The following is a 24,721-nucleotide window of genomic DNA, read 5'->3' as shown; positions in this document are numbered from 1 at the left end:
GCTTTATGTTAGAGCTAGCTGGGTTGTCACATTAACAAAGTCTTCATATTTCAACTGGCAGGCAAATTTGCAAGAATTAGGGATGCACTGTGTATTCCCAAGCCCCCATTTCACCTTGGTTTCAAACATGTAATCTGGCATATATTAAGCATTCAGGCTAATTCAGTCATTTCTCTTACATATTTTCTCCATTTTTGTACCTTTTACTAAGGGACCAACAAATTATATTTATCTTTTAAGAAAAGACTCTGGGGAAGAGGCAGGAAGATGGCGGCAGAATTGGAGGACCCTAGGCTTGCCTTGTCCTACGAATACTAGAGAACTATCAAATCACCTTAAATACCCCAGAAATTAACCTGAAAACTGACAGAACAAACTCTACAGCTAACAGGAGAGAAGAGGTCATCTTGAAGAAGGTAAGAAGTATGGAGTCATGGTTTGGGGAGAATTGGATCCTAGCTGCTGCAGAGAGAAGGTAGCCATTGTCACAGAGAAGGACAAGAAAGAGAGAGAGAAGAGCACCCGAAGAACACACAAAGAGCAGCTTTCCCCAGAGCTGTTGGTTTAGAAGATGAGAGGAACTGAACTTCATGAGTTCTTGCAACCAGCAGGGCTTAAAGCATGGAGTTTTAAAGGTCACTGGACTTAGCTAGGATAGAGCCTAGAGGGCACTGTGCTATTCTTGGAGAGAATGCAAACAACCCAGGGGCATACAGCATGGAAACAATCATCTGAAGAGCACCTGGGGCACACAGCGGGGAGAGGCAACCTTCAGGAAGACACCTCTATGGGAACAAAGGAGCTGGCTGGTGCCACTTGGCTCCCCCATCCCTCAGCATAAGCCGGGAGTCCCTGCAGGGAGCATAAGAGCATGGATAATGGCTGCCTAACTTACTTACACTAAGCTCTACATCCATGCACTTCAGTGGAACTTACCTTCTCAGTCACACCTACCTCAGTCATAGCCTGGTGAGCCTCTCCCCCAGAAACCAGCACAAACCGCTGTCCACACCACATCTCTCAGAGATTTTGCAAAGCCTCAGTTCTGGTGGAGGTAGTGACAGGTCTCATTTCACAGATTAGCGTATACCTAGTTAAAACTCACCACATGCAGCACAGGGACCAAATTCTGTCCACAAGAGGCAAGGAGGGCCTCTGCAAATGACTAGTCTGAAGGATAGGTGCAGCCAGAACACAAGAGCAGACTGTACACAGCAGACACTCCCTGACATGCCAGCCCTGGGTACTACAAGACCTCTTCATCTTAAGGCTACTACTTTCAGGAGCAGGAGACATAACTGGTTTTTCTAACACAGAGAAGCAGCCAGAAACTTAGACAAGATGACAGGACAGAGGAATTTTTCCCAAATGAAAAAACAAGATAAAGTCACACCAGAGATCTAAATAAAACAGATATAAGTAACATGCCTGATGGAGAATTTAAAGCAACAATCAAAAGGATACTCACTGGACTTGAGAAAAGAGTGGAAGACATCAGTGAGACCCTTACCACAGGGATAAGAGTTAAAAAAGAATTAATCAGAAATAAAGAGTACAATAAACAAGATTAGAAACACGCTTGATGCAATGAACAGCAGGCTGGGAGAAGGAGAGGAATGAATTAATGATCTAGTAGACAAAGTAATGAAAAGCAATGAAGCTGAACAAAAGAGAGAAAAAAGAATTACGCAACATGAGAACCGACTTAAGAGAATTCAATGACTCCATCAAACATAATCACATTCATTATATATGAGTCTCAAAAGAAGAAGAAGAGAGAGAAAAGAGGACAGATTTATTTGAGGAAATTTTGGCTGAAAACTTTCCTAATCTGGGGAAGGAAACAGACACCAGATCCAGGAGGTAAAGAGAATTCCCAACAAAATGAACAAAAGTAGGCCTACACCAAGATACACTGCAGTTAAATTTGCAAAATATAACGATAAAGAAAAAATCCTAAAAGCCTCAAGACAAAAGAAGTCCCCGGGGCACTTGGTTGGGCATCTGACTTCGACTCAGGCCGTGATATCACAATTTGTGGGTTTGAGCCCCATGTCAGGCTCTGTGCTGACAGCTCAGAGCCTGAAGCCTGTTTCAGATTCCCTCTCTCTCTCTCTCTCTCTCTGTTCCTCCCCCACTTGCTGTTTGTTTCTCTCTCTCAAAAATAAGTAAGCATTAAAAAATTAATAAAAAAAGAAAAGAAAAGACAAAAGAAGTTCCCGACTTACATGGGAAGACCCATAAGGCTAACTGAAGAGCTCTCCACAGAAACCTGGCAAGGTGGAAGGAAGTGGCATGATATATTCAATGTGCTGAATGGGAAAAATCTGCAGCCAAGAATAATCTATCCAGCGAGGCTATCATTCAGAATAGAAGAAGAGTTAAAGAATTCCCCCAAACAAAAACGAAAGGAATTCATGACCACTAAACCAGCCCTGCAAGAAAGATTAAAGGGGACTCTGAATAGAAAAGACCAAAAGTGACAGTATAAAGAAAACACAAAGGCAGTAAAAATGAATATTTCTGTAAAACACTAGCCAAGAAACTCATAAAAAAGGATATAAAGTATAATAACACATACCTAAAATGTGAGGAGGAGGGGAGAAAAGAATGTGTTCAACCATAAACAATCATAAAACGTAACATAGACTGTTACATGCAGAAGAGGTTATATAAAAGCCTAATAGTAACTATATATCCAAAACACTAATAAACATGCAAAGAATAATGAGAAAGAAATCCAAATATATCACCAAAGAAAATCAACAAAATATGAAAAAGAGAAAGAATGAATCATAGAAAATTATACAGAAACAACCACAAAACAAGTAATAAAATGACAATAAATATACATCTATCAATAATTACTTTGATAATGTAAAGGGACTTAACCTCTCCAATCAAAAGATACAGGGTATCAGAATGGATTAAAAAAAAAAGGACCCATTTATATGCTGTCTATAAGAGACTTATTTCAGACCTAAAGACACACACAGATTGAAAGTGAGGAGATGGAGAAATATTTATCATAAAATGGCCATTAAAAGAAAGCCAGAGTAGCAATACTTATATCAGGCAAACGAGGTTTTAAGAACAAAGACTGTTAAAAGAGACAAAGAAGGGCACTATATAATAATAAAAGGGACAATTCCAAAAGAAGATATAACAACTGTAAATATTTATGCACCCAATAGGAAACACCCAAATTCATAAAACAATTAATAAAAACATATAGGATCTAACCGATAGTAATACAATAACAGTAGGGGACATTAACACCCCACTTACATCAGTGGACAGATTATTTAAACAGAAAATCAACAAGGAAGCGATGGCTTTAGACACACTGGACCAAATGGAGTCAACAGATACATTCAGAACACTGCATCCTAAAACAGCAAAATACATTCTTTTCGAGTTCACGAACAGATAACATATGAGGCAACAAAACAGGCCTCAACAAATACAAGAAGACTGAAGTCATCCCATGCACCTTTTTCTGACCATAACACTATGAAACTAGAAGTCAACCACAGAACAAATCTGGAAAGAACACAAATACATGGAGGTTAAAAAACATGCTACTACACAATGAATGGGTCAATTAGGAAATCAAAGAAGAAATTTAAAAAAATAGATGGAAACAAATGCAAATTAAAACACGATGGTTTAAAATCTTTGGAATGCAGCAAAAGCTGTTCTAAGAAGTTTACAGCAATACAGGCCTATATCAAAAAGCAAGAAAAATCTCAAATAAACAACCTAACCTTACACCTAAAGGAGCTATAAAAAGAACAACAAATGAAGCCCAAAGCCAGCAGAAGGAAGGAAATAATAAAGATTAGAGGAGAAATGATATAGAACTAAAAAAAATAAAAAGAAAGAAAGAAAAAAAAAGAACAGATCAATGAAATCAGGAGCTGGTTCTTTGAAAAAAAATAAAATAAAATTGATAAACCTCTAGCCAGGCATCACAAAGAAAAGAGAAAGGACCCAAATAAATAAAATCACAAATGAGAGAGGAGAAATAGCAACAAACACCACAGAAATACAAACAATTATAAGAGAATATTATGAAAAAACTATATGCCAACAAATTGGACAATCTAGAAGAAATATATAAATTCCTAGAAACATATAAATTACCAAAACTGAAACAGGAGGAAATAAATAACCTGAACAGACTGATAACGAGCAAAGAAATTGAATCAATAATTTAAAAACTCCTAACAAACAAAAGTCCAAGACCAAACTGCTTCGTAGACAAATTCTACCAAACATTTAAGAAGAGTTAATACCTATTCTTCTCAAAATAGTCCAAAAAATAGACAAGGAAGATAAACTTCCAAATTCATTTGATGAGGCCAGCATTACCCTGATACCAAATCCACATAAAGACACCACAAAAAAAAAGGAGAACTGCCAACCAATATCTCTGATAAATATAGATGCAAATATCCTCAAAAAATACTCAACAAAACATTAAAAAAATAATTCACCACGATCAAATGGGATTTGTTCCTGGGTTGCAAGGGTGGTACAATCTTTGCAAATCAATAACATGATACATCACATTAACAGAAGAAAGGATAAGAACCATATGATCATTTCAATAGATGTAGGAAAAGCATTTGTCAAACTACAACAACCATTCATGATAAAAACTTTGAACAAAGTAGGGTGAACATACCTCAACATAATAAAGGCCATGTATGAAAAATGCACAACTAGTGTAATCTTAAATGGAGAAAAACTCAGAGCATTTTCTCTAGAATCAGGAACAAGACAGGGATGTCCACTGGCACCACTTTTGTTCAACGTAGTAGTAGAAGTCTTGTCCAGAGCAATCAAACAACAAAAAGAAATAAAATGCATCCAGAACCACAAGGAAGAAGTCAAACTTTCAGTATTCACAGATGACATGATACCAAATATAGAAAACCTAAAAAACTCCACCAAAAAACTACTAGAACTGATAAATGAATTCAGTAAAGGCTAGGATACAAAATCAACATACAGAAGAAATCTGTTGCATTTCTATACACCCAGGGTGAAGCAGCAAAAAGAGAAATTAAGGAATTAATCATGTATACAATTGCAACAAAAACAGTAAGATACATTGGGATAAATCTAACCAAAGTGGTGAAAGACCTGGAAATTATAAAACACTGATGAAAGAAATTGAAGATGACAGAAAGAAATGGAAAGACTCCATGCTCATGGATTGGAAGAATATTGTTAAAATGTCAATATTAACCAAAGCAATCTACATATTTAATGTAATCCCTATAAAAATATCACTAGCATTTTTCACAGAGCTAGAAAAAAACAATCCTAAAATTTGTTTGGAACCACAAAAGATCCCAGTAGCCAAAACAATATTGAAAAAGAAAAAGCAAAACTGGAGGCATCACAATTCCAAACTTCAAGTTATGTTACAAAGCTGCAGTAACCAAAACGCTATGGTACTGGCACAAAAACAGACACATAGTTTAAAAGAACAAAATAGAAAACCCAGAAATAAATTCACAATTATATGGTCAATGAATCTTTGACAAAGTAGTAAAGACTATCCAGTAGGCAAAAGACTGTCTCTCCTACAGATGGTGTCAGGAAAACTGGACACCAACATGCAAAAGAATGAAACTGGACCACTTTCTTACAACATACACCAAAATAAATTCAAAATGGATTAAATATCTAAATATGAGACCTGAAACCATTAAAATCCTAGAAGAGAACATAGGTAGTAACTTCTTTGAAATTGGCCGCAGCAATTTCTTTCTAGGTAGGTCTCCTGAGGTAATGTAAATAAAAGCAAAAATAAACTATTGGGACTACATAAAAATAAAAAGCTTTAGCACAGTGAAGGAAACAATCAACAAAACTAAAAAGCAACCTACAGAATGGGAGAATATATTTGCAAATGACATATCCGTTAAAGGATTAGTATCCAAAATATATAAAGAACTTATAAAAATCAACACCCAAAATATGAATAATCCAATTAAAATATGTTCAGAAGACAATGAAAAGACATCTTTTTTTTTTTTTTTTTACAAAGAAGACATACAGATGGCCAACAGACACATGAAAAGATGCTCAACATCACTGATCATCAGGGAAATGCAAATCAAAACTACAATGAGATACCACCTCACACCTGTCCAAATGGCTAAAATCAGCAACATAAGAAACAACAGGTGTTGGTGAGCATGTGGAGAAAGAGGAATCCTCTTCACTGATCATGGGAATGCAAACTGGTGCAGCCACTCTGGAAAAAAGTATGAATGTTCCTCAAAAAGTTAAAAACAGAACTACCCTATGGTCCAGCAATTGCACTAGTAGATATTTATCCAAAGTAACCTTTGGATAAAGAGTAATTCAAATTATGGAAATTATGGAAAATTCCATATTTTGGAAAAAGCCTAAGTGTCTATCGACTGATGAGTGGACAAGAAGTGGCATGTGTGTGTGTGTGTGTGTATACATATATATACACATATGTATGTATACATACATATATATATAAAAGAAGACTAGAATAAAAAAAGAATAGAATCCTGCCATTTGTAACAGCATGAATAAAGCTACAGAGTATTATGCTAAGTGAAATAAGTCAGTCAGAGGAAGACAAAAATCATATGATTTCACTCACAGGTGGAACTTAAGAAACAAAACAAATGAACAAAGAAAAAAAGAAACACACAGAAAAACAAACTCTTAAATACAGAGAACAAACTGGTGGCTGCCAGCAGGAAGGTAGATGGAAGGACTGGTGAAAAAGGTGCAGGAGATTAAAAGTACACTTATTGTAATTAGTAGTGAGAAATGTGTAGGATTGTTGAATCATTATATTGTATACCTGAAACTAATACAACACTGTATGTTAATTTTATTTCATAAAGACATATATACTAATACATGTTAATAATGAGTAGTATATTAAAAATTATTTAAATTTCAGATTAACTTAATTTTTATGTATTTTTAAATGTATGTAATATGTTCAAAAAGTAATATGTAGGGGCGCCTGGGTGGCTCAGTCGGTTGAGCATCCGACTTCGGCTCAGGTCACGACCTCACGGTCCGTGAGTTCGAGCCCCGCGTCGGGCTCTGGGCTGATGGCTCAGAGCCTGGAGCCTGCTTCCGATTCTTGGCTCCCTCTCTCTCTGCCCCTCCCCCGTTCATGCTCTGTCTCTGTCTCAAAAATAAATAAACGTTAAAAAAATTTAAAAAAAAAAGTAATATGTAATTAATATGACTAAAATGATAAAATATGTATATTGGGCTGGTATTCAAAGTATTTTATTGCTAAATATTCCAATATGTTTGGAATCTTTTTTTGTTTTTAAATTCCAAATAGTTAACATACAGTGTAATATTAGTTTCAGGTGTACAAATATAGTGATTCAACACTTCCATACGACATCAGGTGCTCATCACAACAAGTGTACTCCTTAATCCTCATCACCTATATATACATATATATATATATATATATATATATATATATATATATATAATCTTCTTTATCCATTCATCAATTAATGGACACTTGAACTGCTTCCATATTTTGGCTAGTGTAAATACTGCAGTCAACATAGGGGTACATGTATCTTTTCAAATTAGTGTTTTTGTATTCTTTGGGTAAACACCAACAGTGCAGTTACTGGATCATATGATAATTCTATTTTGAATTTTTTGAGGAAACTCCACACTGCTTTCCACATTTTCTTCAACCAATTCACATACCTATCAACAAAGCTCAAGGGTTTCTTTTTCTCCACATTCTCACCAATATTTGTTTGTGTTACAAATATTACAGATATTAACCATTCTGACAGGTATATAAAAAGTGCTATCTCATGGTGGTTTAAATTTGCATGTCCCTGATGATTGGTGATGTTGAGCATCTTTTCATTTATCTGTTGGCTATCTGTATGTTTTCTTTGGAAAAAATGTCTATTCAAGCCCTATGTCTATTTTTAATTAAATTATTTGGGTTTTTTTGGTGTTGGGTTGTATAAATTCTTTACGTATTTTAAATATTACCCCTTTATCATATAAATCATTTGCAAATATCTTCTCCTATTCAGCTGGTTGCCTTTTTATATTGTTCTTGGTCTCCTCTACTGTGCTAAAGCTTTTTATTTTGATGTAATCCCAATAGTTTATTTTTGCTTTTGTTCCCCCTTGTCTGAGGGGACATAATCCAGAAAAATGTCCCTGGCTAATGTCAAAGAAATTACTGCCTATGTTTTCTTTTAGGAATTGAATGGTTTCAGGTCACACATTTAGATATTTAATCTATTTTGAGTGCTTTTGTATACGGTATAAGAAAGTGGTTCTTGCACTGTTGGTGGGAATGCAAACTGGTGCAGCCACTCTGATAAACAGTGTGGAGGTTCCTCACAAAATTAAAAATAGATCTACCCTATGACCCAGCAATAGCACTGCTAGGAATTTACCCAAGGGATACAGGAGTGCTGATGCATAGGAGCACTTGTACCCCAATGTTTATAGCAGCACTTTCAACAATAGCCAAATTATGGCTAATAATTGAGCCTAATTATGGCTAATAATAAGAGCCTAAATGTCCATCAACTGATGAATGGATAAAGATGTGGTTTATATATACAATGGAATACTTTTTGGCAATGAGAAAGAATGAAATCTGGCCATTTGCAGCAATGTGGATGGAACTGGAGGGTATTATGCTAAGTGAAATAAGTCAGTCAGAGAAAGGCAGATACCATATGTTTTCACTCTTATGTGGATCCTGAGAAACTTAACAGAAGACCATGAGGGAGGGGAAGGAAAAAAAAAGAGAGGGAGAGAGCCAAAAACTGAGAATAAACTGAGCGTTGATGGGGGGTGGGAGGGAGGGGAGGGTACGTGATGGGCACTGAGGAGGGCACCTGTTGGGGATGAGCACTGGGTGTTGCATGGAAACCAATTTGACAAAAAATTTCATATTAAAAAAAAAAAAGTGGTCCAGTTTCACTTTTTTGCTTGAAGTTGTCCAGTTTTCCCAAAACCATTTGTTGAAGAGACTGTCTCTTTCCCATTGTACATTCTTGCCTCTTTTGTTGTAGATTAATTTGACCATATAAGCTTGGGTTTATTTCTGGACTTTCTGGTTTATTCTATTCACCTACTTCTTTTGGTGTCAATACCATACTGCTTCGATTGCTACAGCTTTGTAGTTTATCTTGAAATCTGGAATTGTAACACATCCAACTTTGTTTTCCTTTCTCAAGATTGCTTTGGCTATTTGGGGTCTTTTGCAGTTCCATGCAAATTTTAGTATTATTTGTTCAAGTCTAAAAAATGTTGTTGGTATTTTAATATTAATATTAATTTAATATAAATGTTGTTGGTATTTAATCTGCATTAAGTGTGCAGATTGCTTTGGGTAGTATGGACACTTTAAAAATATTTGTTCTTCCAATCCATGAGCATAGGTATCTTCCATTTGTTTGTGTCACCTTCAATTTCTTTCATCAGTGTTTTATACTTCTTGAAGTACAGGTCTTTCACCTCTTTGGTTAAATTTATTCCTAAATCTTCTGTTAATTTTGGTGCAATTGTACATGGGATTATTTTATTCATTTCTTTCTGCTATTTTTCTATTAGTGTATAAAAATGCAACAGATTTCTGGATATTAATTTTGTATCCTGTGTATGCTGAATTCATTTATAATAGTATATATTAATATTATGTATTACATATTAATATAATCAATATCATTACAATATATCAATATTGTACAATATATTAATATAATAATAAATTAATATATTATCATTATTATGTTGTCTTATTTTTTTGCTAATTAATGGCACAAAAATTTTTATATGAATATTGTATGATCTCTAATTACATATTTTCCTATGAGCTGTTTAATTATATATGCTTCATGTTTTTCTTTTCTTTTTTTTTTTAATTTTTTTTAACGTTTATTAATTTTTGAGACAGAGACAGAGCATGAACGGGGAAGGGGCAGATAGAGAGGGAGACACAGAATCGGAAGCTGGCTCCAGGCTCTGAGCCATCAGCCCAGAGCCCGACGCAGGGCTTGAACTCACGGACCGCGAGATCATGACCTGAGCTGAAGTCGGATGTTTAACCGACTGAGCCACCCAGGCGCCCCTTCATGTTTTTCAAAAACATAAAACATTGTTTAATATTTGTGGATAAATAACTTTCATTGTCAGGTTCTAAATTTAGTTTATTTCTATGTTTGGTAGTAATAGATGGTAGTAATAGATGAAAATGATATATCTATCATCGCATAATATGTACAACATAATATATACACAAAGGATGAGGTTCAGTCTTTATAATAGTATATATAAATGAATGTTTCCAAGAGTCTTGGAAAATCTTAATAATATCACCTTGTGTTTGCTCACTTTTCGTCACTATCATTGTTTCATCATGCATTATAACTGAAAGAAATTGTAGTCTGTTGATCAGTTTTTCGGTTATTTGTGCTTGTGTTACTTGTGTTATCTTCTTTACAAGAGTCATTTTAAGCCATTTGTATGTAAATTTTATGGGGGCTAGATTACTTCCAACTATATAAAATTATGAATAAATTCCATTATTTGGCTAGACACATAGTCACATTGAAATCACATGAGGGCAAACAAAGACACTGTGGATCTTCCCCTCTTCTCCATCCCTCTCATCTGTCCCCACCCATCCTCCTGCTCTTGCTTCTTTTCCTGACATTAGACTTTTCTGGCATACGTAATGATAAACAGAAGAATCCAAAACAAAATCTCTAACATCTACTTAAGATTTAGAACTTACAGGAGCCAATATATGCAATTACACTTTCATATTACTACTACCTATTGTCACTGCATCACATCTGCATTAGATAACACATCCAAAACAAGCTCCATTTTATATGCTAAATTTCTTTAAAATGGTTTGATTTCACAGAGGTCCTAACAGTATCATTTTATCAAAATTTTCTGAGAGATCTCTGTCAACAACTGTCCAGCCTAAATCGTGGTCATTTCCTTTTGCCTCATTGTCATTTAAATGACTTCATACTATTTCAGGAGTGGAAATAAGCTTAGACGTTAGCTCTTTGAAAAAAAACATTAGAATTGGGCTAGAATAATCACCTACCTCCTTCTGATGATTTCACATGTGCCATCAACTCTCCAGGATTATTTGATTTGTTTATATGAATTTTTTTGTAAATGCACCTGTCATATTATCAACATATTGCCAACAAAAAACCCACTAAGTTCAAACAATTATTATTTTAAATAAAAGTTTGATATTAGTCATATTATATCTTATCAATGTTATTACTTAGCTTTTCACATATGGTTCCTGCTTTAATTCCATAAATTAGGAATATCTTCATGCTTTAAAATTATAAAGTATTAAAACAATAAGGACTCACCATTTTTCTGCCACTTCTCTTCTAATGAGTATATTATTAAAAGAACAAGAATAATTGCCCAGTATAGACAAGAAGAATTAAATAATTTACTAAAGATAGCATTAAGTAAAAATCCCCTGAATGTGAATTAAAATTAAATTGGAGAAAAGAGGGTAATAAATTGGCCTCAAGCATAGATCATATTAAACATAAGATTATTATCGAATGTCAGCTGTGCTTTTCTTTGAAGTAGCAGGTTTATCGCTTTTAAAAATTGAATGCCATTGGTTAATTTGATATAAAAAGTTTGTGATTTCCAGATAGCAAAAGGGTACTCATTAAAAATATTTAAATAATTAAAATGTCCTTTTTCTATTTCAACATGATGTTATTGAACTAGTGTTCTCAGATCAACTCTTGGCTTGAATTAGAGGACAGGTCTCCTGCTCTGCTTCCTCATAATCAAGAATTTTTGAAACAACAAACTCTAATTAAGGGGCAGAATGTATTTTACAAGGGTATGACATCATGGCCTTTGCCAAATTAACAAACAGATTATAGTATGGACAGAATAATAAAGTCATTGAATTGTATATAGAGTGGATGTCATAAAATGCATATTTTGCAGAAAGAAAAACAATTAAATGTCAAGGAAATTCAGCCCACCATTTTACCCAATATTTATACCATTGCGAACCTAACATTGAAGGCTAACTCAGCTCTTCTCTTGTTCCATATTAATTCTAATGTTATTCTCATGGTTTAGTATAATTTTTTTCATATAAAATGATCCCTACTGAAGGGGATCTGTACTGAAATTCTTTATTGAATGTTCACATGAAGGAACAGCAATATATCCTAAAGCTAGAAATACTGACAAATTTCATGTTGAGCTCGAAGGTGGCATCTATATAAAGGATTTTCAAGGGTAGTTTGGATTACAGTCATCCTCACTTGTCTTAAAGATCTAATACGCAGGAGCGCCTGGGTGGCTCAGTCGGTTAAGCGGCCGACTTCGGCTCAGGTCATGATCTCGCGGTCCGTGAGTTCAAGCCCCGCGTCGGGCTCTGTGCTGACAGCTCAGAGCCTGGAGCCTGTTTCAGATTCTGTCTCCCTCTCTCTGACCCTCCTCCGTTCATGCTCTGTCTCTCTCTGTCTCAAAAATAAATAAACATTAAAAAAAAATTAAAAAAAAAAAAGATCTAATACGCAAATCTTTCACAGCTGCACTACCACTAGAGTTGACACAATTTAAATACGAATTTCAAGGTCTCCTCCAACTCAGTCTTATCACAGTGAACTTTAGCACTGTCATATATTTCTGGAGCTTTCACTATTTTATGTCCCATTTTAAATTAGTTTACATGGGAAATCATGGCTTTTTGGTGCCTCTAGTATTTTCTTAGCCAGAATTTCTCCATTACATCTATATGCTTTAGACTGTTGTTGGAAATTGTATGGCTTTAGGATTTCCTGTACGTGCTCAAGAAGCTAATGTCAAATTCATTTTTGCAACAGACAATGCATTCTTACATAAAATATATGAGCTAAGTGCCAAATTCCACACAGCTTCAGTATCACTGGAAATTATTTGAATTATATCTAACCAATAACTATTGCATTGTTAAATCCCAACAGATTTTCCAGAATCCTTTTTGCCACAATTTCTAGTCAAAATCACATGAAAGTACCTTATCTTGAAAAGTAAATCTCTGCTCTCTCAACTGAGATTCCTAGTTTTCAGTCTCCTGCTATAGCAAGCAGCAACAATTGTTTATTAAAAACATGTATAACATAATACATTTCATTTTATTTATTTTTAGAAGGCTTCTTATTGGGGTGCTTGGGTGACTCCAATGGTTAAGCATCCGACTCTTGGTTTGAGCTCAGGTCATGATCTCACAGTTCGTGTGGGATGGAGCCCCATGTCAGGTTCCACACTGACAGGAGAAGCCTGCTTGGGATTCTCTCTCTCTGGACTTCACCCACACACAACCTCTCTCTCTCTCTCTTTTAATAATTTACTTCAATAACTAATAATAAATAATATAATAATAAATAATAACTAATAATAAAAATAGTTTATGATTAAATAAAGAAAGATTTCTTATTGATTGATCCTGAGAGTATAGGATGAATGATATTTATACTCTCCTCTTCAGAAGTTATAATAAAAAATAGTAAAGTAGAATATAAAAGTTAATTTTAAAAACTTAAGTGATATTAAGAGTATGGGAAGTATACCCAGGGAGTTTAGAAAAGAAAGGAACCTACAATATCAAAAGAAATTTGTGGTATCATAGCAGCGTTACAGTGAACAGGGTACCTTGAGGGAAGAGAACACTTTTTGTCAAGCAGAGGAGTGAATAGTATCTATGCAGAGGAGAGAGTCAATGCATCGAGGTGTGAACAAGCATGCATATCAGGAGATGAGTGCAAAGCACAAAACGGGGTGGGATTGAAACCTGAGTATAAGAAGTAAGAGTGGCAGGAATCAATGCTAACTATGTAGATCATAAGACATTGATCATTCTAAGACTTTACAGTCCTCATCCAAAGGGCAATGATATCTTGGAGGTTTTTAAGCAGAGAAAAGATGTGATGATGTGAGCATTCTGGCGGAAATGTACAGAATGGATCCAGTAGGAGAAACAAGATGACCTGTACCTATAACCCAAGTAACAAATATTAAGTTTTAATTAAAGTAATTAATAGAGAGATTATGGAGTAGGATCAACAGAACTTTGGGATAAATTTTATTTAACGAACAAAGGAAAAAATGAATTTAGGATGACTCAAAGCTTTGTAGCTAGGAAAATTCTACAAATATTTTTATTTTTACCTGATAAAGGAGTAGAACACGTTTGGGCAGGGAGGAAATGAAGGAGGTAAGATGAAGAGGTAAATTTCAAAGAACTTCAACTTTAAGGCATCCATATGAAGATATATCAAGTACATAATTGGAATGATCTCATAGGGCAATTTTCAATATAGTACAATACAATATAATACAATATAATATTAGAAAAATATTCCATAGAAAACACTCTCAATAAATCAACATGTATAAGTTACACAGAACAAACTGTTGCTATACTATTTCAAGACTATACTATTTCAACCACAAAAAATATCTGAAAAGTGCAATTAAGACACTAGCTGTTTTGAGCCAAGAAAAAGTTCCAGAAATTTTTATCAGCTTTCCCTTGTAAGATTAATAGAATAACACTAAGCAACTATACAAAATAACTAACATTTTCAAAGCTGGTCTAGCTATATACATTTTATGTCCTTACTAAATTTATGTCAATTTTCTAAATGGTGATATGACAGGAAAGCCACAATGTAAGGATATATGAGTCAAGATGAGCTAAGTTACACTGTGGTAAAATATACTCTTAAATCTCAGTTGTTTATCACAGCTAATACTTTGTCATTCAACCAGAGTTCGTTGTGGGTAAAAAGGGGTTGTTCTCCTCTGAGAACATAGAGATCCAGGCCAACTCCCACAGTAATCTGAAATTTGCCATCCTAACATGTGGCCCCCTATGTTTTCTTGGCCGGGAAAAGAAAGATCAAGGAGAAACACAGTGCTAAGGAAGTAATTCACAACTTCCACTTACCTTCCTGTTTGCCAGAACACGATCACATGGTCACATCTAACTGCAACTGACGCTGGAAAACATAGAAAAGCACATATTTAATGAGCATTATTTGTCTCTGTCGATAGAGACGATCATAGAAAGGTGAAACCAGGGAGAAATGTTTCAATAATCTCTTTATTGCCTCTTACGGAAACTAGATCATACTAAAAATCTAGACTCTTCAGTTACCAGAGATTCAGTTTATTCTTATAGATAGACACTTTTTGAAGAGTATCAGGTGATAGGGTAGAGAATCCAACTTGTTCATATGTTACCATTTTTTTAATTTTTTTTAATGTTTATTTATTTTTGAGAGAGAGAAAGACATATTAAGCAGGGCAGGGGCAGAGAGAGAGGGAGACACGGAATCCAAAGCAGGCTCCAGGCTCCGAGCTGTCAGCACTGAGCCCGACGCGGGGCTCGAACTCACAAGCTGTGAGATCATGACCTGAGCCCAAGTCGGACGCTTAACTGACTGAGCCACACAGGCTCCCCAATCCAGTGATCTTTTTTACTGCACAGTATCCCTCTAGGAGAGTCATTCATTCTCTATCTGTAAATATATAAGATTCTAGCTGGAATTATCTCCAAGACTATCTGGAATCACCATACATAAAAATTTGCCTTTCTCTGTCATTCTTGCTACTGTTGACATTCATGATCATTTTATAAAACAGCTATCTAAGAAAAAGAATCAGAGAATAAGTCAATTGCTCTTACATGTAGATGACCAAATCTGATAGCCCAGTAAGTATCATTCATGTGTTAGATGTACGCAGCCAGTCTCTAAATGCTTCTTCATACACTTACATAATACATTCACCTATTTATGTATTTACTTATCTATTCAGCAATTATTTGTGTGTGCGTGTGTGTGTCTTCAATGTCTTAATCTCTGAGAATTAAGAATGAATAAGTCAGCAGCTGACTGCCAAGAATTTTGTCTTACATGCTGAATCAAAGAGCCAATAACATGCTAAGAGTGAAAGGAACCTGACCTATGAAACCAGGAGACCCTCATTCTAACTCTGCTTCTCTCCCTGATCTATTATCAAATTCCCTCAATCTGTCTTGAGTCAGATTCCTCCACAGAAGGAAAGGTGAGTGGACCTGGAGGCCATGAGCCTGAACCAGTAGCCTCAGCTCTGAACTCTCCAGCTCCCATTTTCAATTCTTAGTCTCAGTATTCTTCCATGCATTTAAACACCATTTCCTTTCTACTTAACTTGAGTAAATGTATATACATTACAAATGAGAGGTTACTGACACAAGTAGAAGTAAAAACAGAACACTTCTGCTTCTATTGGTCTCCTACAAAGAAAAAAACAAATATCTAAATACCATGACAGTCTTCTGTCTCCCAATTTTTCTTTCTCTCTCTCTCTCTCTCTCTCTCTCTCTCTCTCTCTCTCTCTCCTCGAATTTACCCTTGGGATATAACATGGGGCAAGCTCAATGACTTAGATACCAGGATATACTTCTCAACATTATTTACATGAAAAAATGTGTATTATGTGATGTAACGCTATGCAGCCATCTAAAATACTTTCATTAAAACTATCTTCTAGCTTAGAAAATTGTTCTTGATTTATTTTATAGTTAGCAAAAATATATTATAAGCAATATATGCAATTTGACACTTTTTAATATGTATATACGCAGACACACAAACCTGAAAAGAGAAACATTGAAATGTTAAAAATGTTAATAGTATGACTCTCTGGAGGAAAAATTACCTTTGTTTTTAATTTTGTTCTTTGGACATTTCTATTATGAATATGCAGTATATTTGCAATTGAAAAAAAACTAACTCATAAGCATAAAAATGGAGCTTTACAAAAATATACTATAGATTTGGGGTAGTATTTCTAGAACTATGACATAAAATACACACTTAAATGTAAAAAATATAGCAAATAAAATAAAAATCTTTAAACTTTTCTAGAAAAGTGAGAAAGACTTTTAAAAAGATTTCTCAAGAAAAACACTACTGGCAGTCCAGGGTAGAATGATTCTTCCAGGGGGTAGACTATCCTTGGAATCGCAGAACATGGAGCATTCCTGCCTCCCATTCACTAAATGCCCCCGGCCTACTCCAGCCACAGAGATAGATAAAATGCCCTTATTATCTCTAAATGCTCAAGGGTTGAGAACCATGGCTAGAATATGACTGTATCAATGAGAGAAAATCAACTGGCCATATTTATGAATGGGTTTGCCTGTAAGCTGACTATGTAAGATCAAAGATTAAGATCAAAAATAACTCCCAACTGGTCTTTCTTATGTTCAATGTCCTTGGGTTAAAGCATCATTCCAAGAAGATTTCTGCATGCCCACTACCCAAAATCGCAGTTAGTTCTGAGCTTCAGGTTTTAGCTGAATTTCTTCCCTAAATTCCCTCTTATGACCCTGGATGTCACTTTGCTTCATTCCCCTGGCATCACTTCTTTACTTTTCTGAATCTTTTTGAAATTAGGCTAATAAAAATTCCAGCTCTAAAATCCCAATGTTAATTGACTTGTAGGTTCATTCATGAGTATATTCGTAAGTTTTACTAAGAGTTACACATACAGAAACAAAACAAGCAACAACCTGTACCCTCATCAAGGTCACAATCCAGTAAGAGGTTATGGATTTAGTTTATCTAAGAGAGTTAATAAAGTAAGCATAAGAACTGCCTTTATGCTTTAATATCAGAATGATTACATAAAGATTTATGAGAAGGAGCATCTGGTTGGCTCAGTCGGATAAGCATCTGACTCTTGATTTTGGCTCAGCTCATGATCTCATGGTGCATGAGATCAAGCCCGCATCGAGCTCTGAGCTAGAAGCAGGGGTCCTGCTTGGGATTCTCTCTCTCCTTCTCTTTCTCTCTGTCCCTGCCCCGCTCATGCTCGCTCTCAAAACAAACATTTAAAAAAAGATTTATGAGCAGAAATCGTGATTTAAAAAAATAGGACTCAGAGATATTGGAGAAAAACAAAGATCCAGGAGATAGAAAAATCATGATACATTCAAATCAATTGGTTTGGCATAAACTGAACTTCAAAAACCAGCCTCAAACAACAATACATTTTCCATAATTACATTGCCCCAGATGTCTTTAGTTCGCTGCCCTTACCATATGCATTCTTAGTATTTTATTTATTTATTTATTTATTTATTTATTTATTTATTTATTTGTTTGTTTGTTTGTTTCATTACTATGCTCAACACTATTATTTTTTAATATATTTTTGCTTTCTCACTAAACTGTGAGTGCTGTAAAGGAAGGCACAGGTCTGTACTGAAGATTATTATGTACTCAGTGTCCCAACAGCTCTTGGGTACTTTCCCTTACACTGTTTTATTATGGCCACTTTTTATGTATAATCTGCTTAAGACTTTTTCTTAGGCCCTTGCTTTTCACTTTATTTTAGTGCCCCTGTACATGCACCGATAGGGAAATATTGCACAGACAGGAAAGCAAGTTTTACACGCAAAGGCAGCAGCAGCGGATTGGTCATTATATCTTCTTCCACGTCGGTTCTGTACGTACAACAGTCTTGCCTTGTGCCATTCTGCGCTCAGGACTACCACTGCTTATAGCCTGCCTTCAGTGTGGGTGGGGATGTGACCAGAAACTTGAGAGCAGTACAGTCCTGCCGAACCCTTTGTACCACAGCCCCCTGAGAAGGGGCTCACCGCCTGATGTTAATCCATTTGTTTTTTATCTATCTTAATTATGCTTGAAATGTGGTCACGGAAAATCTCTTTTTTAACTTGAGACAGAATGCTTTGTCATATCAAAATAATGTTTTTCATTGTAAGGTCAGAAGTACATTTTTTTTTTTTTTACTTACTAAGGACTTTTGTTATTTATGTACTAAATAAGTAAATTTTATTTATTAAGGGGTTTTATTTATGAAGGGATTTTAAAAATAAGAAAACCTAGGTATAATGACATAATCCTTATATATAAGCTCTATGATCTCTATCATTAACTTGCACTTTTCTCACATTAAAGTGGGTCTTTTGTCAACCCTTTAAAATAAAACTTTTGGTTCTCATAAGCACATTTTATGTTAGATCAATCAGTGATTTTTATGAAAGGTATATATTTTTCAGATAATATATTCTCAAATAAAACTACCCATTAGCTATTGGAATTTGGAGTAAATGGAAAAATAATGTGATATTATTTGAATTATCTAAAAGGAATTAAGAATAAAATTCCGAATAAGCTTTGAGACATCAGAATAACTCAGAAAGTCAAAAAATTAAAGAACACATCTGAGTGAACTGCTCACGTTTGTTCTTGACTTTTCTTTCTTAGGATGACAGGAATATATCACAAAGAGACAGCAAACAGCAAATATCTGTATTCTCATTAATGTCTCATTAATTGTGCATTTGTGTAATTTATGTTAGTCTTTTATAAAGACACTATGTCAAAGAGCATGCCAGATAATTAATACATGAGATGCCAAACAAAAGCAGAAAAAAATAATTATAATCCATCGAAATCTTACACCCATTCATAGCAAACCAAAGACAAGGACATTCAACCATCTCTTTCCCAACATTTGCAGCCTTAGTTTTAGAAATGTAGCTGAATGAAATGGAGTTTTGATGTTCGTGCTGCATTCCTCAGTATAATGTGGGCAGAGAGCACCCTCTACTTTCTTCTGATTAAATAGCACTCCCAGTCTGGAAGAAAGGAGATGCTGGTTCTACACAGATATTTTGCTCAGAAAATCAGAAGGTATTTGTCTATAAGGTTCATTAACTCTTGGCCTCTATTGGCAATAACCCATATTCAGGAGGCCACCATTGTGACACCCTCAAAGGAACTCCCTGAAGGAGGCAAAGTCTAGAAGGAGAATACCTGCTCTGAAGTTTCCCACCTTCCCTGAACTGAATCTGCACAGCCACCCCAGGAGGGAAGAATGCAGCTTTGAAAAATAACACCTTTGTTATTCCAAGTGTTAGAGATGAAGCTGAGTTTTCAGATGGCCTCAAGGTTTGTGCACCCTTCACCAAACACAGATGGAAACTGGACTCTTTGAACTGCTTTGAAAATCTGTTACTAAGTATTGCTGTGGGTCTGTGAAGCAGCCATTGCTAACTTCTCACTGCCTGCAATTTTTATGGCTATGTGATGACAAGGAATAAAATAGCTTCATCTTAGAAGTAAATGGCTAATATGCCAGGGATGGATAACCCATCATCTAAGCAAGATTTAATCTTAACGATGGTAATTCTAAATGGTGGTCTTTTTTAAAGACTCACGTAAACATCAGCATTATATACAAGTCAGAAACCCTGTAGATAACATTATTCTGTGGATAATTTTCACTTTTTATGGTTTCAATGCTTTTCTCTGAAAACACTGAAATATATAAAGATGAATATCACCTATTTATATATCCATGATTGGCATTACAGTTCCTTAGAGCTTTGCAGTTACGTCAGAATATATTGACTCTTAAATCTAGAATCAGAAATATATGCTGTAGTAAGTCAATGTCACACTGTGTTACATAGTAGTTCCATTAAAAAAAAATTTAGATTTAACAGAACCACTTTCATTTGCCTATATTAGAAACAACCATTCCATAAATAAATAATGGTACTTAAGCTAGATTTGAGGCAACAGAATTCACAATGTACCATCTGAGCTCGTTACATACACAGCAAATAACAAGTTAGGTTGCTCTTATTGTTTCCCCTTCTAAGAAAATTGAATATTTGTATAGGAACAAAGACATTCCTACAAATTGGCAGAAAGCTGTGAGAATTTTGGTTATACTATTCTTAATAAGGAAACCAAGGTTTGGTCAATGTAACTGACAGCATAAAACTGTATGTTCTCAATGTAGTTTACCATAATGTTACAAATACTTAAAATTGCACTGTGTACTTGTGTCTGGGACAAAAAAACAAAACAAAACAAAACAAAATAACAACAAAAAAATATATATATAAAAGAACTACCTCTTAGGTTAATATTCTATTAAGCAAGTTTTAAGGCTAAGGTTCCTGAGGAAACCTGAATTTAGCTCTGTTGTTTATACGCAACTCTTTTTATGGTAGAAGTTTAGCAATATCAACAGAGGTACATCATGATATATATTTAATAAGAACATATACTTTAGCCACAGCAGGCCTCCTCCTTGGAGCATGGCAAGGATAGCTGTGTGACCCTCTACCCCAGCTCAGCAGGCATACACCAGCAGGACTGAGCAGACTCAGTAATCTCTTCCCTGGACCTATTGAACTTTTTTTTTTTTTTTTTCAAAAAAAAAATTGATGTATATATAAAGAGAACAGGAATCTGAGCTTCCTTGCAACTTCCACCCCCCAGGGTACACGAGTGACTGTAAAATTCCAGCATGCACAATATTCTTTATTCCATCCTTCCTGCCGCAAGTATTAATCATGGTGAAAGGAAGAACCTCACATCATGGGAATTTACAGTCTCTACATCTTCCTTGAGTTTAAAATGCTTGTATAATTCAAACGTGGCACTAAAATTTAAATGATGTTTCAAGAAGGGACAAGTGGAACTATTACCAGGGTCTGATAATAACTACCTGATGTAAGAAAAGGAAAGATATCCTGGAACTAAAGGGAAGAAACAGAAGTAAAGAAAGAATGCTTTGTCACCTGGCTCCCCCATCTATTATTTCACTGACAAAGAAGTCAGGAAGATGTGTAAAACCTCATTCACGTTCTTGAGGAAAAAAAAAAAACACTTGAATGGAAAAAAAAAATTATATGACTACTCTGCTGATGTTCACACATCATTCTTAAAAATACTTTCAGGAAAAATAAGATGATACACAACTGATGGGATCTTCAAATAAGTAAACTCATGTAACAACCTGAGACATCTATAAATTTATTCTATGTCCATTATTTTAGAACTGCAAATTATAGTAAGGGCTAGAAATAAAATGATCAAGGCAGAGTCCTTGCCAAGGCCACCCTGTGGGATCATGCCAATTGTGAACACCAAGGACAGGAGTGGGGCTGTAACATAGCTATGCTCTGCTCACGAACCATCGGCTCACAATGTTGGACCCGGCCAATGGAGGTGGCACAGGGAATACATTTCCTTTAAATTCACAGAAATAAAGGAGACACTTCTTAGAAACTCACACGCTGTCATACAGCAAATGCTGATCTACATGTAGTTCAAAGAATATTGGTATGTCAGATATAAAAATTTATTAAACGTTTTGTAAGGCGCAAGCTATCTGCCATGCACTTTATACATTATAGGCTATATTATATACATATATATTTATATATTTATATTTACATTTAAATATACATATTTAGGTCTCAAAATAATGAAAGGTCGTTAACAGGGCCAACATGGTGTCGTCCCCAAGCTTGTTCTCCCCCCTCACCTATTCTCTCTTATGCTTCCTTTGCTCCTCACTGATCTAGAGGTCTTTGCACTGGGTAGTCCCTCTGCCTGGAACAGTTCTGCCACACAGCTGGCCTGTGGTTTATTTCCTCACTTCACGCAGATGCTCAACAATCCTCTCATGAGGAAAGCCTTACCGACAAGTCTACCTAAGAGGGAGCCACCTCTCTGACAACCTCCAAGCATTCCGAACTTGCAGTCCCCTTATTCTGCCTAATTTTTCTTCATTTAATTTACCATTCCCTATTTTATGGAATCAGAGGTCTATTAATAGTCTCTCTCCCAAAAGTACAAGCCTAAGTTTCAGAAAAGCAGGAATTTTACCTGTTTTGTTTTCTGCAATATCCGCACCTCTGACAACTCTGGGTTGTCACTTGTGACTTAAGCCCCCTCTGTAGACCCGTCCTTGAGTTTATTCCTCCAATCAAATATTCCAAAAAAAAAAAAAACAAAAAAACAAAAAAACAAAACAAAAGGCAACATTTACTGGAAGGAAACCGATCTCACATTTCATCAATATTAAGATATTTGGACTAACATATTGTCTATTCTCTTTTGGAGAAATCTAATTTGAATATATGATGTAAAATGTTAAAATTTTTCTTAGGAAGTAATTTATGGTGACATAGGACTTTCTTGCCATCTACAACAAAATCAAAGTTCTTATAGCCCCTTTATCAGTTAAGAATTGTGCTAGGCTACATGTAACAGCAACACTATGGAATGGGTTTTTAATCCATTAGGAATTTTTTCCGCAGCAAGAAATTTTAAAGTTGACAGTCTAGGAAAAATGCAGCCCCTCTACAAAACCTTTACTACTTTAGTTCCCTTATTTTTGATCTCCATTTTCAGGGTGTGTCTTTCACCTCAGGGTCAGAGTAATGCCTTCTCCACCATCCCCTATCACTGAGGCCATGTTGCAGGCAGGAAGGGTAAGTAGAATGAAATTCAAACATATATTCCAGTTAAGTTTGTCCCCTCTAAAGGAGTTTTTCCAGAATTCTACACAGCAGTTCCTATCCCATAGAAGAGCATTATGTCTCATGTTTGTCTATTTTACAAAGAGAACCAGGAAGTAGCTTTTTAGACAAATTCATTTGCACCTCCATTTAAATCAGGTGTGCTGGTAAGAAAGAAAGGTAGAGTGAAAAATGAGAAAGCAACTAGTAGATAATATATCATCATCTATAGAAGAGGCTCATAGATACCAGGCTGTCAACCAACAGTGTCTGCTACGGTGAAAAAGGAGAATATTTTCTCCATACACACTCCCAATTTTCATATGGTCTTATAACACATTACAGTTACATCAATTACAGTTGATGTAATTTTTTACAGAAATTTAATTCATAAAGAATTATACTAAATCAATAATAAAAAGACAAATACCCTAATAGAAAAATGACAAACAGAGAGCCTCTTGAGTAGAAAGATCCTGAGCTCAACTTGTCCCACAGACACACCAAGTCAATAGATACACCTATGCAACTAAATCTGAAAATGACCTGCACACTGGCAGAACAAATCTTCCACAGCTAGTCCTAGTGAGAAGACCACCCAAAAAGGTAGGAGGGGAAGAGATGTGTGGTTGGGAACTAAACCTCTGGAGTGACTAACCACAAATGAGAGGGACATCATAAGCATCGAGAAGCAAGAAGATCATACCCCCCACTCTGGGCATCCCCAGCCCTGGGGACCCACACTGGGAGGACAAGTCCCCATAATGTCTTGCTTTTAAAAACCAGGGGGCGGGGCGCCTGGGTGGCGCAGTCGGTTAAGCGTCCGACTTCAGCCAGGTCACGATCTTGCGGTCCGTGAGTTCGAGCCCCGCGTCGGGCTCTGGGCTGATGGCTCAGAGCCTGGAGCCTGTTTCCGATTCTGTGTCTCCCTCTCTCTCTGCCCCTCCCCCGTTCATGCTCTGTCTCTCTCTGTCCCAAAAATAAATAAACGTTGAAAAAAAAAAAATTAAAAAAAAAAAAACAAAAAAACAAAAAAACAAAAAAAAACCAGGGGGCTTAACTCTAGGAGCTTTAAAAGTCAGCAGGCTTAAATCCAGGAGAGCCTGAGGGCAATAGGAAACCAAGACCCCGCCCTTAAAGAGCCAGCATAATAACTTGGCAGGAGACACTGCATGGAAGCAGCATTTTGAAAACTGCCTCAAGTATACTTGAAGATTTATTAACTAATGTTAGAACTTGCACTAGAGAGGCAGGGATCTGTAGGAGATTTCTCTGGGAACAAAAGTACTG

The 24,721-nt window shown here is 35.6% G+C and overlaps 1 long non-coding RNA gene across 3 annotated transcripts in view; it reads right to left on the bottom strand.

Annotated features, from left to right (window-relative positions):
• The window catches only part of LOC147577213 (uncharacterized), a 410,290-nt gene that overhangs the window by 363,988 nt on the left and 21,581 nt on the right, over window positions 1–24,721 (bottom strand). For all 3 annotated transcript variants that reach the window (XR_015240031.1, XR_015240030.1, XR_015240032.1), the window contains exon 2: window positions 15,035–15,086. This is a non-coding gene — a long non-coding RNA (uncharacterized LOC147577213). The remainder of the gene's footprint in view (window positions 1–15,034; window positions 15,087–24,721) is intronic.

This window comes from Puma concolor, chromosome C2, assembly GCF_028749965.1.
Source record: "Puma concolor isolate L17-30 chromosome C2, mPumCon1.1.hap2, whole genome shotgun sequence".
NCBI lineage: Eukaryota > Metazoa > Chordata > Mammalia > Carnivora > Felidae > Puma > Puma concolor.
This window is presented reverse-complemented; position numbering and strand designations above follow the sequence as displayed.